Below are 10,918 nucleotides of genomic sequence, written 5' to 3' on the forward strand. Positions count from 1 at the left end.
GCCTGGGATTGCTCTGACCCAGTTGCAGGACCTTGCACTTGTCATGGTTAAACTTCATGAGGTTGGCATCAGCCCACCTCACAAGTGCGTCAAGGTCCCTCTGGATGGCATTCATTCCCTCCAGGGTATCAACCGAACCACACAGGTTGGTGTCATCGGCAAACTTGCTGAGGGCGCACTCAATCCCACTGTCCATGTCACCAACAAAGATGCTGAACAAGATTGGTCCCGACACCGAATGAATGTTGCAGTGATGTTCAGATCTTTTTATCCTCAGCCATTAGGCCTTTGAAATATACTGGAAGGTGAGAAGTAGGCAAAATAAAACCGAAGTTCCTGTGTTTTCTTCCAACCTCCCTGTTTTCATACTTTTCACTCAAAAAGGTAATCCTCATTTTCACTCTCTGGTCTTTCTTTCACAGATACAGTTTGGAGGGGCGGGGGGGCGGGGGGGCAGAATATAAATAAAAAATCCCAGCTTGGTAAAGTTCTGCTTAAACCCATGTAGCTGCCTTAGCTAATGATCTTAGTCTGTGATGCATTAAATCCTGAGAACATAAAAGTTGTGTTATATACTGCTATGTTTTTTCTAGATGTTATAGGAAGGCAAAACTCAGCTCACATCAATTTATGTCCCACTTAGAAGGGCTAAATATTTTCAGCATCACCTTTCTTGGTGATCTCTGCCAGATGGGCTCTAACAGAGCCAACAGTGCTTTCAAACGACTGCTGTCTGTGCCACACTCCCATAGGCAGGAGCTCATCTAACTCAAATGGAGATGTCTAAGAATTAGATTTCTAAATCACAGTTAATGACTCTCTGCTCCTTTTATAATCAGCAGAGAGAAAAAGGAACTTTTGCAGAGAAACGCGTCTGACTTAAACGCATATTTTGAAGTGAGATTAGTAACAGGTTGTTTTACAGGTGGCTATTTCTGTCCAGTGAAAGCTGATGGACCACAGTGTTCCTCCAATGATGTGCAGCAGGGGCTGGTGTAGGTCTTCTTTACCTTACCTCTCTTTCACTGCTGCAAAACTAAATTAGGACTTAAATAAAGATACACAAATTTTCTGTACAAGACAGAAGCTTGGTAGGGTGCATTTGATTCAGCATAATTATAACACTATCTAACCTTAAGCAGGCTTTCAAGAAACTTTAAAAGTAGTTTGGTTTTTGATTTTTGTTGTAGTTGTTAAGCACTACCACAAAAGGAAAAACATGGTATTATATGCAAATTATTGATGTGCAACTATCCAGGGAAGACAAAAACTCTTCTTACATATATATTGGTCTTTCCCACTATGTTTTTTGTTTTATTTTGTTGATACGTGCTGTTATCTTACTGGTATTTAAATGTGTTTGTTTGCGAAATGTCCTTGGCGGATATGAGTAGGCAGAGGTCTACTGGCTTTAGCGTTGCATTGGCAGGCCAGTATTTGTCCATTTGTTTCTACCTGGCTTAGCAACAAATTCTGTAAATTTTTAGAAAGAAAACAGTACTGTAGTATAAGGATAGGTCAAAATGAAATGTTAACAGTCTGTTGCAAGGAGAAATGGGACCACTTTGCTGTTTAACCACATGCCTCATTACAAAACATATCTTTACAGACTTTGTGCTAGTAATTAAAAACGTCTGTTTCAGCATTTGATGCGTTTTAGGCAAAGTTTCAAGTCATGCAGTCTTCAGCAGAAATGAATGTCCCCCACAATTAAAACACTCTTTGGATTCTGAGGAAAAGTGGAGAACATTTAATTAGACATGCCTTCATATTGTCTTGTGAATAAAAGAAAACAACCCTCTAATACTGGAAGATACTGCTTTAGAATTCGATGTGATTGATGTATCTCCTATATATTCATGCTAGACAGCTATGTAGGAACTACTAAGCACTAAACACCAGGAACAGACCATGGGCACAGATTTGTCATAAGAGTGCGTGGATATGCTTCTGAGACAAATGTGTTAATAATTTAGAGCTTCCAGCCTGTTGGAGCTTGGCTCCTGAGGTCTTTCCTGAGGATGGAATCCCATCTCTGGGAGATGTTTGTGTTATCTCAAGTTGCTTCTTGTCTCCTTACTTATATGTTTTGATTTTTTTTTTTCCCCTATTCTTTTCTCTTTGATTTCCAAGCAGCTTTGTTTCACACAACAACTGACATTTCTATTTTTCAAAGCCTATTTTGAAGGCATGGCTGGGCCTGCCACATCTCAGAGTAAGGAGACTGCTAATATTTTAGCAATGGATAGCTACACGCAAGTTGCAAACAAGGCAGTGCTTCCCAAACTGTGGTCAATAGACCACAGGAGGAAAAAGATGCAGTGTGCAGATTATAGCTAGTGATCCTATAGACCATATGATTTAAATCTTTCTGTATAGCTTGAAACAAAGCATGATGAGGATTGGGGAGGAATCTCAGGGCTGAAAAAGTTCAAAGAAAAGGAAAAGAGAATTAGTTATGAACTAGAATATTCATTTGCAGTGCATCACTAATGTCTTCCTCAAAATTAATTCTGTGCACTCTGTGCCTCTGTGGTACTTCCTGGGTAAACAATGTTATTTTAATCAGTATATGTGCAATAAACCATTGCTAACAGGAGCTTATATCTAAGTTGACTAGTATAGAATTAACACAACTGCAAACTTATTTGAAAGGAACACTGTGTGTATGCACATTCAACTGTGTAATTAAGGGTTTGATACCTTACATATGCATCTTTGAACTTTTATCTTGATTTGTGGGCCTGTTACTACCAGACTCTCTTCAGATTAAAGTATTTCAAAATTAGATGAAACTACGTTCCTCATGTTACCTTGCTTCCAGTATAATGATGATACCTTTTTGTTGAAGCCACAGACAATATACAACTCCTTGCTCAAATAGGAAGTGCTTTTCTGCTTAACTGTGCACTTTAGACATATTAATATTCCTTGCACGTTTGATCCTGTTTGGAAGTAAATAAAAAGTTTAAACTGCACTGGACATTTCCTCTTGGAAAAGTCAAAGCAAGTTCAGTTTATATATAAAAAATTTACATTTAATATTGTACATTACCATATTTTGACTTAGCTGAAATGGAAATTCTGCCCCATTATTGCAGGTCTGGATCATGACAGGATTTTTTCTAATATTTCATAATAATGCTAACCTGAGTTTTATATGTCTATACCAAGAATGTTCCATCAGATTACCTATCACTCAACTGAAGTATGCTTTCCCAGGGCATATTCCTATCAGCCTTCTTGCAGTCGAATTTGCATTTCCTAGAGGCCCAGTGAAGAGGCACAGTTTAATTTGAAGATATCCATAAGCTCCATAAGGAGTTCTCTTGAAAGCCATATTCTCTCTGAAAAGTCCTTTCCCCTTCAGAAGCTGTTTGAGTTAAATAATATTTAAAAGATGTTTTTAAACCTTATGTGGCATTTGCAGCCATGGCTGGAAGACGCTGCTCAGGTATTCAGTGTAGCTCCAGCAGCTGCTTGATATTCATCAGTTGTGAAACTGCAACTTCTGACTCAGAGAGGCAGGATGGGGTTAAACTTTGGGCTGAGAATACAAGATGAGTCCTTACTCTGAGAGTAAGGCATGATCTGAAGACAGAATCCAATCTCTTCCTGCTCTCAAGGAGCCGGGGGGGGGGGGGGGAATATTTACCTAGACAACAAACTATCCGTAGCCAAAGAAGCTTCTGCCTCCTCGCTTCTTTGCTTCTTGTTCCCTGCTTGAGGTACCAAGGATTATTCCACCATCTTTTGAATTGGACTCACGTTTAGTATCTGCCTGTGCAGCTCCATGATGTGCAGGCAATCCTGTGGATGTTGTCTATGGCTGCAAGCCAGCCTCAAATCCTTTAGCAGTTGCAATGGTCCACAGTGAAGTTGTTGCTTCATTGATGATTGCACCCTATTGTTATGGTGAAGCAATGCTGGAATTTCCCTTGTTAGAACTACATCCACTAAAATGTATCTATTTGCCTCCTGAAGCAACAAGAGCGAAATAAAAAATAGCATAATACAAGAGTTTTGTAGTAGATAATGAGTATTTTAATAACAACGGGAGGCAGAATGAAAGAGCCTAATTACAGTATGTGCAGGAAATGCATATTTTAACATGTTGTAGGAAGATGTGTGGGCAGGGAGCTATTTCAGCTGAGCCTTTGCATTGTGATGTTTCCCCAGTCAGAGGTCTCATGTTAGCTACTGAACAACCGAAATCAAACACAGGAAATAATCAAGGACACTTAAAAGCTTAAAAGTAGAAAATAATACCTTGGCTACATATGATCCCAGACTATAGCTCATTTACTGAACTGGTTTGATGTATCTGGGGCAAACATGGTTTGAACACAGTCAAGTCTAGCAGTTATATTTCTTTTTGGATTCATAGGTTAGGCCAAAGAAAGAGGAAAGTGTGAGAGTGGACCTTTTGGGCTGAATTTTGCCTTCATGTGTCTCATCTTCATAGCTCTCAACTATTTCAAAGAAAACTGGCACTCCTCTTTCAAAGAAAAGTCAACAAGCAAGCCATGGCACTTCATCAGCCACCCAAAACCATTTCATAGTTGCAATGAAGTTACAGGTAGGCGCAAGAAGTTACAAGATAGGCGCAATGAAGTTACAAGATAGGCGCAAGAACTGACCAAGGACAAGAATTAGGTGCATGGGTAACATGTTCTGGAAAATTGGATGAGTAACTAATGTTTGTCCAGGCAGACCTCACTGGTGTAAACAGTACTTGCTCAGGATATGTGTACAGGCATCACTGCCCTCAGTGGCACTTCAGGGATCAGACTTCCGCAGTGAAAGTGCTTTTAGCTGCTTCTTGGCAAGAACCCTGCAAAGCCAACAAGCTAGGGTGCAGGGATCAACAAGGGAGGCGAAGTATATGCATGGCCATTAAAAACTGTCTACAACTGGCTTCCCACACGGAGTCTTCTGTGCAAGGACATCTCAGGAGAAGCTGGAGAACTGGATTTGTCATGCTAGCAGGTGATACAGTAAACCTCTCTGAGACTGGAATCTCACATCAGATAGAGAACCGACCTCTCTTGTTTTCCTGTACACATGGAGAAAAGATGAATTGTTGGTGCTGTGAAACTGTTTCACAGCTCTTAGCTTTCTGTCTTTACAGTTATAAAATTTCACAATATAACTAGATTCCTGAGGTCACGATGCAAAAATAAAAGCCACTTAAACAGAAGTAGACAAGAACTAAGCAAGACAGCCACTGAAACAGAATCTTGTTTCTTAAAGTATTTGGCTTTAAAAAAAGAAAACCCAAAACAGGGATTGACTTTGATTTATGCTGTACTACTTCATGTATGTATAACTTCTTTGTTTACGTATTCATGGGTTTTTTCCCTAGAAAAATCAGCATCAAAGTCATGCCCCAAGGACATGTAGAAAATTTAAAACCAACGCAGACAAGAATAAACAATATCCATGTGTATCTGTCAGTCACTTGCAGGATGCTCAGGAGATGGTGTCTGTAAATATTCTCTCAGAAGAGTAGGATTTATCCAAAAAGTAGCTAAAGAATATTGTCCATAAGTGCATGTAGCAAATGGGTATGCTCTAGCCCTTCCTGGTGTGAGCTTGGCTGTTCTTGGGAACTGATGCTCTTGCCTCTGAGGCATTCCTCTGAAAATGCTCCTGGGAAAGAAGAAACAGCAGCTACAATGAGTCCATTTCGGCTGGAGCTAATGCGTTGATCTGTCCTGGCATTTCTGGAGGAAGGGCAGCCTTTGGAAGCCCTCACTGCAATGGGGCCCTGCCACTGGCACGGAGGAGCCCAAGGCCTGGCACCCCTCCAAGGCTGTGTTATTCAAAATCAGTGCTAATGCTTTTTTCCAGGTAGTGCTTTCACGTGAGTCAGGACAGGGGAGATAATTTCATGCTTATGTCTTTGGATCAAAATATCACCTTAACACAGGTCTGCACAAAACTGTGCCTTACCAAAATGCTGAGCGTGCAATAGCCCAATAAGGTTATTTGCACAGATCAAAGTCTCTGCATCAGACCCATAGAATTTATTTTGGATGACTGTATGAGAAGTTTACTGAAAAAGTCTCTTGTATCTGTACATAATGGAGTTCAACCTACATTTACTGCGATTTTTAGTCTTGAAACATTTAACTGTCTTCAGAGGTAATTATTCTTAAGTAAGTAATAAATAATCTGCAACTCACTGACCAAGAAATGAGTGCTGTTTTGTAGGGAAATTCTTAAAGAGCTCCTGTAGTTACAAAGAAGAGGTTGTATTGCCCTAAAAGAGAGGTAGCATACAGGTATGGCCTGTAAATTTGCCATGTAAAACCACACTCAGTCACTTTTCAAATACAGATCAGACTGTTACTGTTCTGCTATTGTTAGGCTTAATTCTGCACTTCACTAGGTCAGCTTTATGACACTGTAAATGCACTGAATTAATAGTGGTATAGTGGTGGTACCTCAGCATGACATCAGAATAAAGGAGTAGAGAGTCACAGGGATTTAAGACTGGTTTTACCAGATTAGACCAAAAGTCCACCCATAACATAGTCCCATCTGTGACAGTTTCCAGTAGCAGGATATAACACATAGGGAAGTGATAAAATATCTCAAACCTCAACATTTTATTTGATACAATCATTTCCCAAAATTATTTCCTAAGACAGCCTTATAGGTTATTAACTTCTAATGCTTCCAAATTCAAGTGAGATGTGACAAAGTAGTTCTAGGCATACCAGTGATACACATGGTACTGGGAGGTGGTCCATAGGCCTTTCATGCAGGCCCCAAAGAGCTGACAGCTCTTACATATGATTGCCAACAACAAGTGCTGCAGGATGCATTTAGTTCAGGGACTTCACAGGCTCTCTTAAGGTCTCCAATGAGATAGACACACTTCTGGACACTTGTGACACGTGTAGACACTCATCTATTCACATGCCAAATCAGGTCCCAAGAATCTACAAAGTGCTCCAGAGTCCTTCAATTTCACTCTCAGCATCCACATAGGCACGTTTCAGAGGCTGGTGGCTATACCAAAGTACAGCAGAAGATGCTCATCTGTGGCTTCACATACATTCTATTCCACCAAGCTGGTTGCTGACTTCTCTAGAGCAAAAGCAGCAGCTGGATCCCCAGCCTAGGGGTTACCCCAGCAGAGTCATAATCTGTATTTCAAATAACTCTCTGTGGAACATTGAAAGTTTTATAGACACTTAGGGTCTATCAACTTTATGACTTCCAGCTGAAAGTCCCATATGAAAGGTATCTTTTCTCTCCAGACAGCTTTCTGTTGAGTCCTTGATATTAAATAATTGATAACCAAATAAGGATGGACAGGATCCTAAAACAAGCCTGCACATCAGTTTATTGCAAGTACTCTATTTGATCAAGTGCGGAAAGAGGCACCAGCAAGAGTGTGAGGAAAGCAGACAATGAGGCTACAATGCAAATTTCCAGAGCAGAGTGTCATAAATCATTCAGTTTTATCAGATGTCTACAAGAAGAAACACTTGGATAGCTGACTTGGACATGGGTGTCTGCAAAGCTGCTTTGTACCATGAGTAATAGTAATGCATATCAAGTACTACTTCTGCTATACAAGTGCATGCTTGCTTGCTCTGGAAAGGTGACTAAAACCACCAAACATTTTTTCCCTATGACCTAAGCTGGACAAGGGAACAGGTTTTTGGATTTGGAAGAGTGATGAGTTTTCTACACACTTTTTTCCTTCCCCCAGTGCAAAAGGAAGACAAACCTCATCAGATCAAAGAAGCAAGCTTCATAGTGGATGTGATATCAAGAGAAAAAATCTTGCATCCCATGCAAAGAACAGAAGCAATTCTGTGTTAGTGTTAAATCTAGTGATAGAAAAACTTTGGCTCACTAGAGAAATTAAGAACAGAGTCCAGTGATTGAAGGGAGTAAGTATTCCACCTTTACCTCCAAAGCCCAAGAGACAAGTAACACTTGGCTGCACATAAAGGAGCCTGTTGTAGAAGAAATGAAGAGTGAGAAATGAAGAGTGAGAAAATGAAGAGTGAGAAAATTGTGGTCTTCTTAAAGACTGCAGTGGTCTTCTTAGATGTGCAGCTAAACAGACTTCAGCATTTAACATCTCAATTTGCATCATTATTGAAATCATATAAAAAAAGACAAGCCTGGAGAAAAATACTGTGACAAAACATTGGTGATGGGGAAATGAGAACTGAAGAATGTGTGATAACCTCTTTCAGCAGTACACCATTAAAGGAGCAAATTCATGCTTCCCTGGCCAAAAGATGTCAGTGGAATAGGCAGAAAGAGGTATGCCTAAGTTTCCTAAGAGATATCCCATGTTATCAGAGATAGAGCACCCCAAGAACTCAGCCAGATCATGCGTGATACAAGAGGAAAAGAATGAGAGCAGTCAAGACCGAGACAAGATTATTATACATCTTGTAACCAATACTACAGTGACTTCTTATAAAAAAAAAACAAAACTTACTTTTCCCCACAATTGTGAAAAAATGAAAGACAAAATACATGCAGCCAATTGTATATCTAAGTGCTGGTTATAAATAAAAAAATCCCAAAAATATGTAAATCCTATAGTATGAATGATTGGTGTGGTTAAACTGTTTAACTCCCTTGACAAATATAACTTAACCTATCAGCACTTTCAGTTCCCACTTCTGTAATCCTCGCAGAAGTCCAGATTCACAGAGTCTAAATTCCATTTTTGTTTTATTGGCTGGTTTTCAGCCTTTGAAGCTGCTTGGATAAGTAGGAAGGAGAGCTTATGTGGGATGGTAGGGCATGTGAATCTGAAGCTCTTACTTTTTTTAGTCTAAAAACTCAGTGAACATCTTGGAATTTTTGGCCTAATATAGTGTTAAAATATGAAAGTGATGCTTCAGGCTTTGCCTACCTTTACTTGATTGACTGTTTAGAAATTGAACTAATAAAATGTGTAGAATAAATATTACTGACACAGTACAACCCAATATTATCAGTACAGTATATTTATGTTAGTTAAGCCATTTGAAAACCTGCCACACATTCACCAAAATCATCTGCCATGCTGCATCTTGACTGCTTAAATTATAGCCCTTGACACAACAAATATTGTGGGAGCTATCAGAAGAGTTTTTGATATATTTAATAACCTGTGGGCTCAGGCTACACTTGTTCTTGATGAGTGGACCTGGTAGCAGGGACTGGGTCTGTTCCAAGCCTGAGGCTGGTCAGGGGTACAGGCAGAGGTAGGTGATGGGAAGTCTCCAGGCACAAGCCCCGGGGGCTGAGGCTACAAATGTGGTTCCTGCAGAGGAGAATGAGTGGCAGCATCCCTGCACAGTCACATGCTGCAGAGAAACGTCAGCCCTCTGCATGCCAGAAGGAGGTCCTACAGTCCATGATACTTGTTTTCAGTGTACATAGTACAGAACAGATTATTTGGGTCTTGACTTTAACCTTGCTTTGCAGAGCCAGCCGAGTTTGGCTGCCGGCTTTCCCCTCTGTCCCGCTAGGAAAGGCAGGACCTTTATAAGACAAGTCAGCCCCTCTCAGATCTCTGTTTCCTGCACTGACACAGAGCCTTGGTTTCTGTGATGAGAACTTGCAGGCTTCAGGACAGGTTGTATTAGCACTTTTACAGAATTGGCACTTTATAACCATACAATGCATGGGGCCTTGTTTTGTTTCTCCAGTGTTTCATTTATTCATGCTTGAAGAACAACACACAGGTATCTGACAGTGTATAGGATGTAAGATCTGTATACGCATGTCAGTAGGTACATTTGAGAATAAGATTTGTTAATAGTATTTTTAACAGAATGTTCTGGAGAAGACTTTTTTTAACTCTGTGCATTTGTTTAAGGATTTCAGATATTTTTTTTCAACATGTATTTTTGTTCTAAGTGCACCCTGCATGAGGTTTTACCTGGTCTAACTGTACAAGCGCTAGGGAAACGTTTTATTCCTGGTCACTCTCTAAAGGAGATGCATGGCTGTTAAGCTCCACATCCTCTTCCAGCCCCATCAGGAAGATAGGGTGTTGTTTTCCCTAGCACTAACAAGCCCTGCCTCCCACTGCTAACACTGATTTGTCTGGAAGAGAAGAGAGGGCACTCCCTGTGATAACCTGGTGTTAGGCCCTCTGTTCAACAGCTGTGCTAAATGAACCTATACTTGATTACGTATTAAAACCCATCAGTCTTGCACAGGGTTTCCAAACCCTCCACAACCTCCTCAGCAGGCATAATGGCAATCACCGTGTTTAAAGGTCATAGTTAGGAGCTTAATTTAAAGCTCTTATAATAATGCAATTTAATTCTGGAAAATGCCATCATATAGCTCTCTGAGGACTCCTGTCAGACAGAAGACACTGCTTGCACACAGCTTCGATTTATTTTTTCCTTTGAATAATATCTATGTTAACTTTTTAACTTACCAATGTTTCCACATCCTAGGTGGTAGGCAGACTTTCATAGCAGCAGTAAATTTCAAATTTAAAGCATCAGTTGCATTTTAATTTCTACAGTGGAAAAAAAGTTGGGTTTTTGGTTTTTTTTTTCAAAAGCAGATAATGCACATGCTGTGTAGCTAAAAATTTAAAGCAGTTTATCACAACGTTTTGTCTTGCTTTAAAAAGTACTTTCATGTCAAATGAAGCATAAACCCTGTTCTGGGTTTGCATGGCAAGGTTTTGGTAGTGGAGGGTCTACAGGGGTGGCTCCTGTGAGAATATGCCAAAAGCTTCCTGTATGTCCAACAAAGCCAATGCAGCCAGCTACAAGATGGACTCATTACTGGCCAAGGCCAAGCGCATCAGTGACATGGTAGCACCTCTGGTATAACATAATTAAGAAGAGGGAGAAAAACCTCTTTCAACAACCTGCAGCAGGAGAGAGGAGTGAGAATCTGTGAGAGAACCAGTCCTGCAGAC

Source organism: Pezoporus occidentalis, unplaced genomic scaffold, assembly GCF_034315485.1.
Source record: "Pezoporus occidentalis ecotype Australia unplaced genomic scaffold, CSIRO_AGI_Poc_V1 ctg100, whole genome shotgun sequence".
Classification (NCBI taxonomy): domain Eukaryota; kingdom Metazoa; phylum Chordata; class Aves; order Psittaciformes; family Psittacidae; genus Pezoporus; species Pezoporus occidentalis.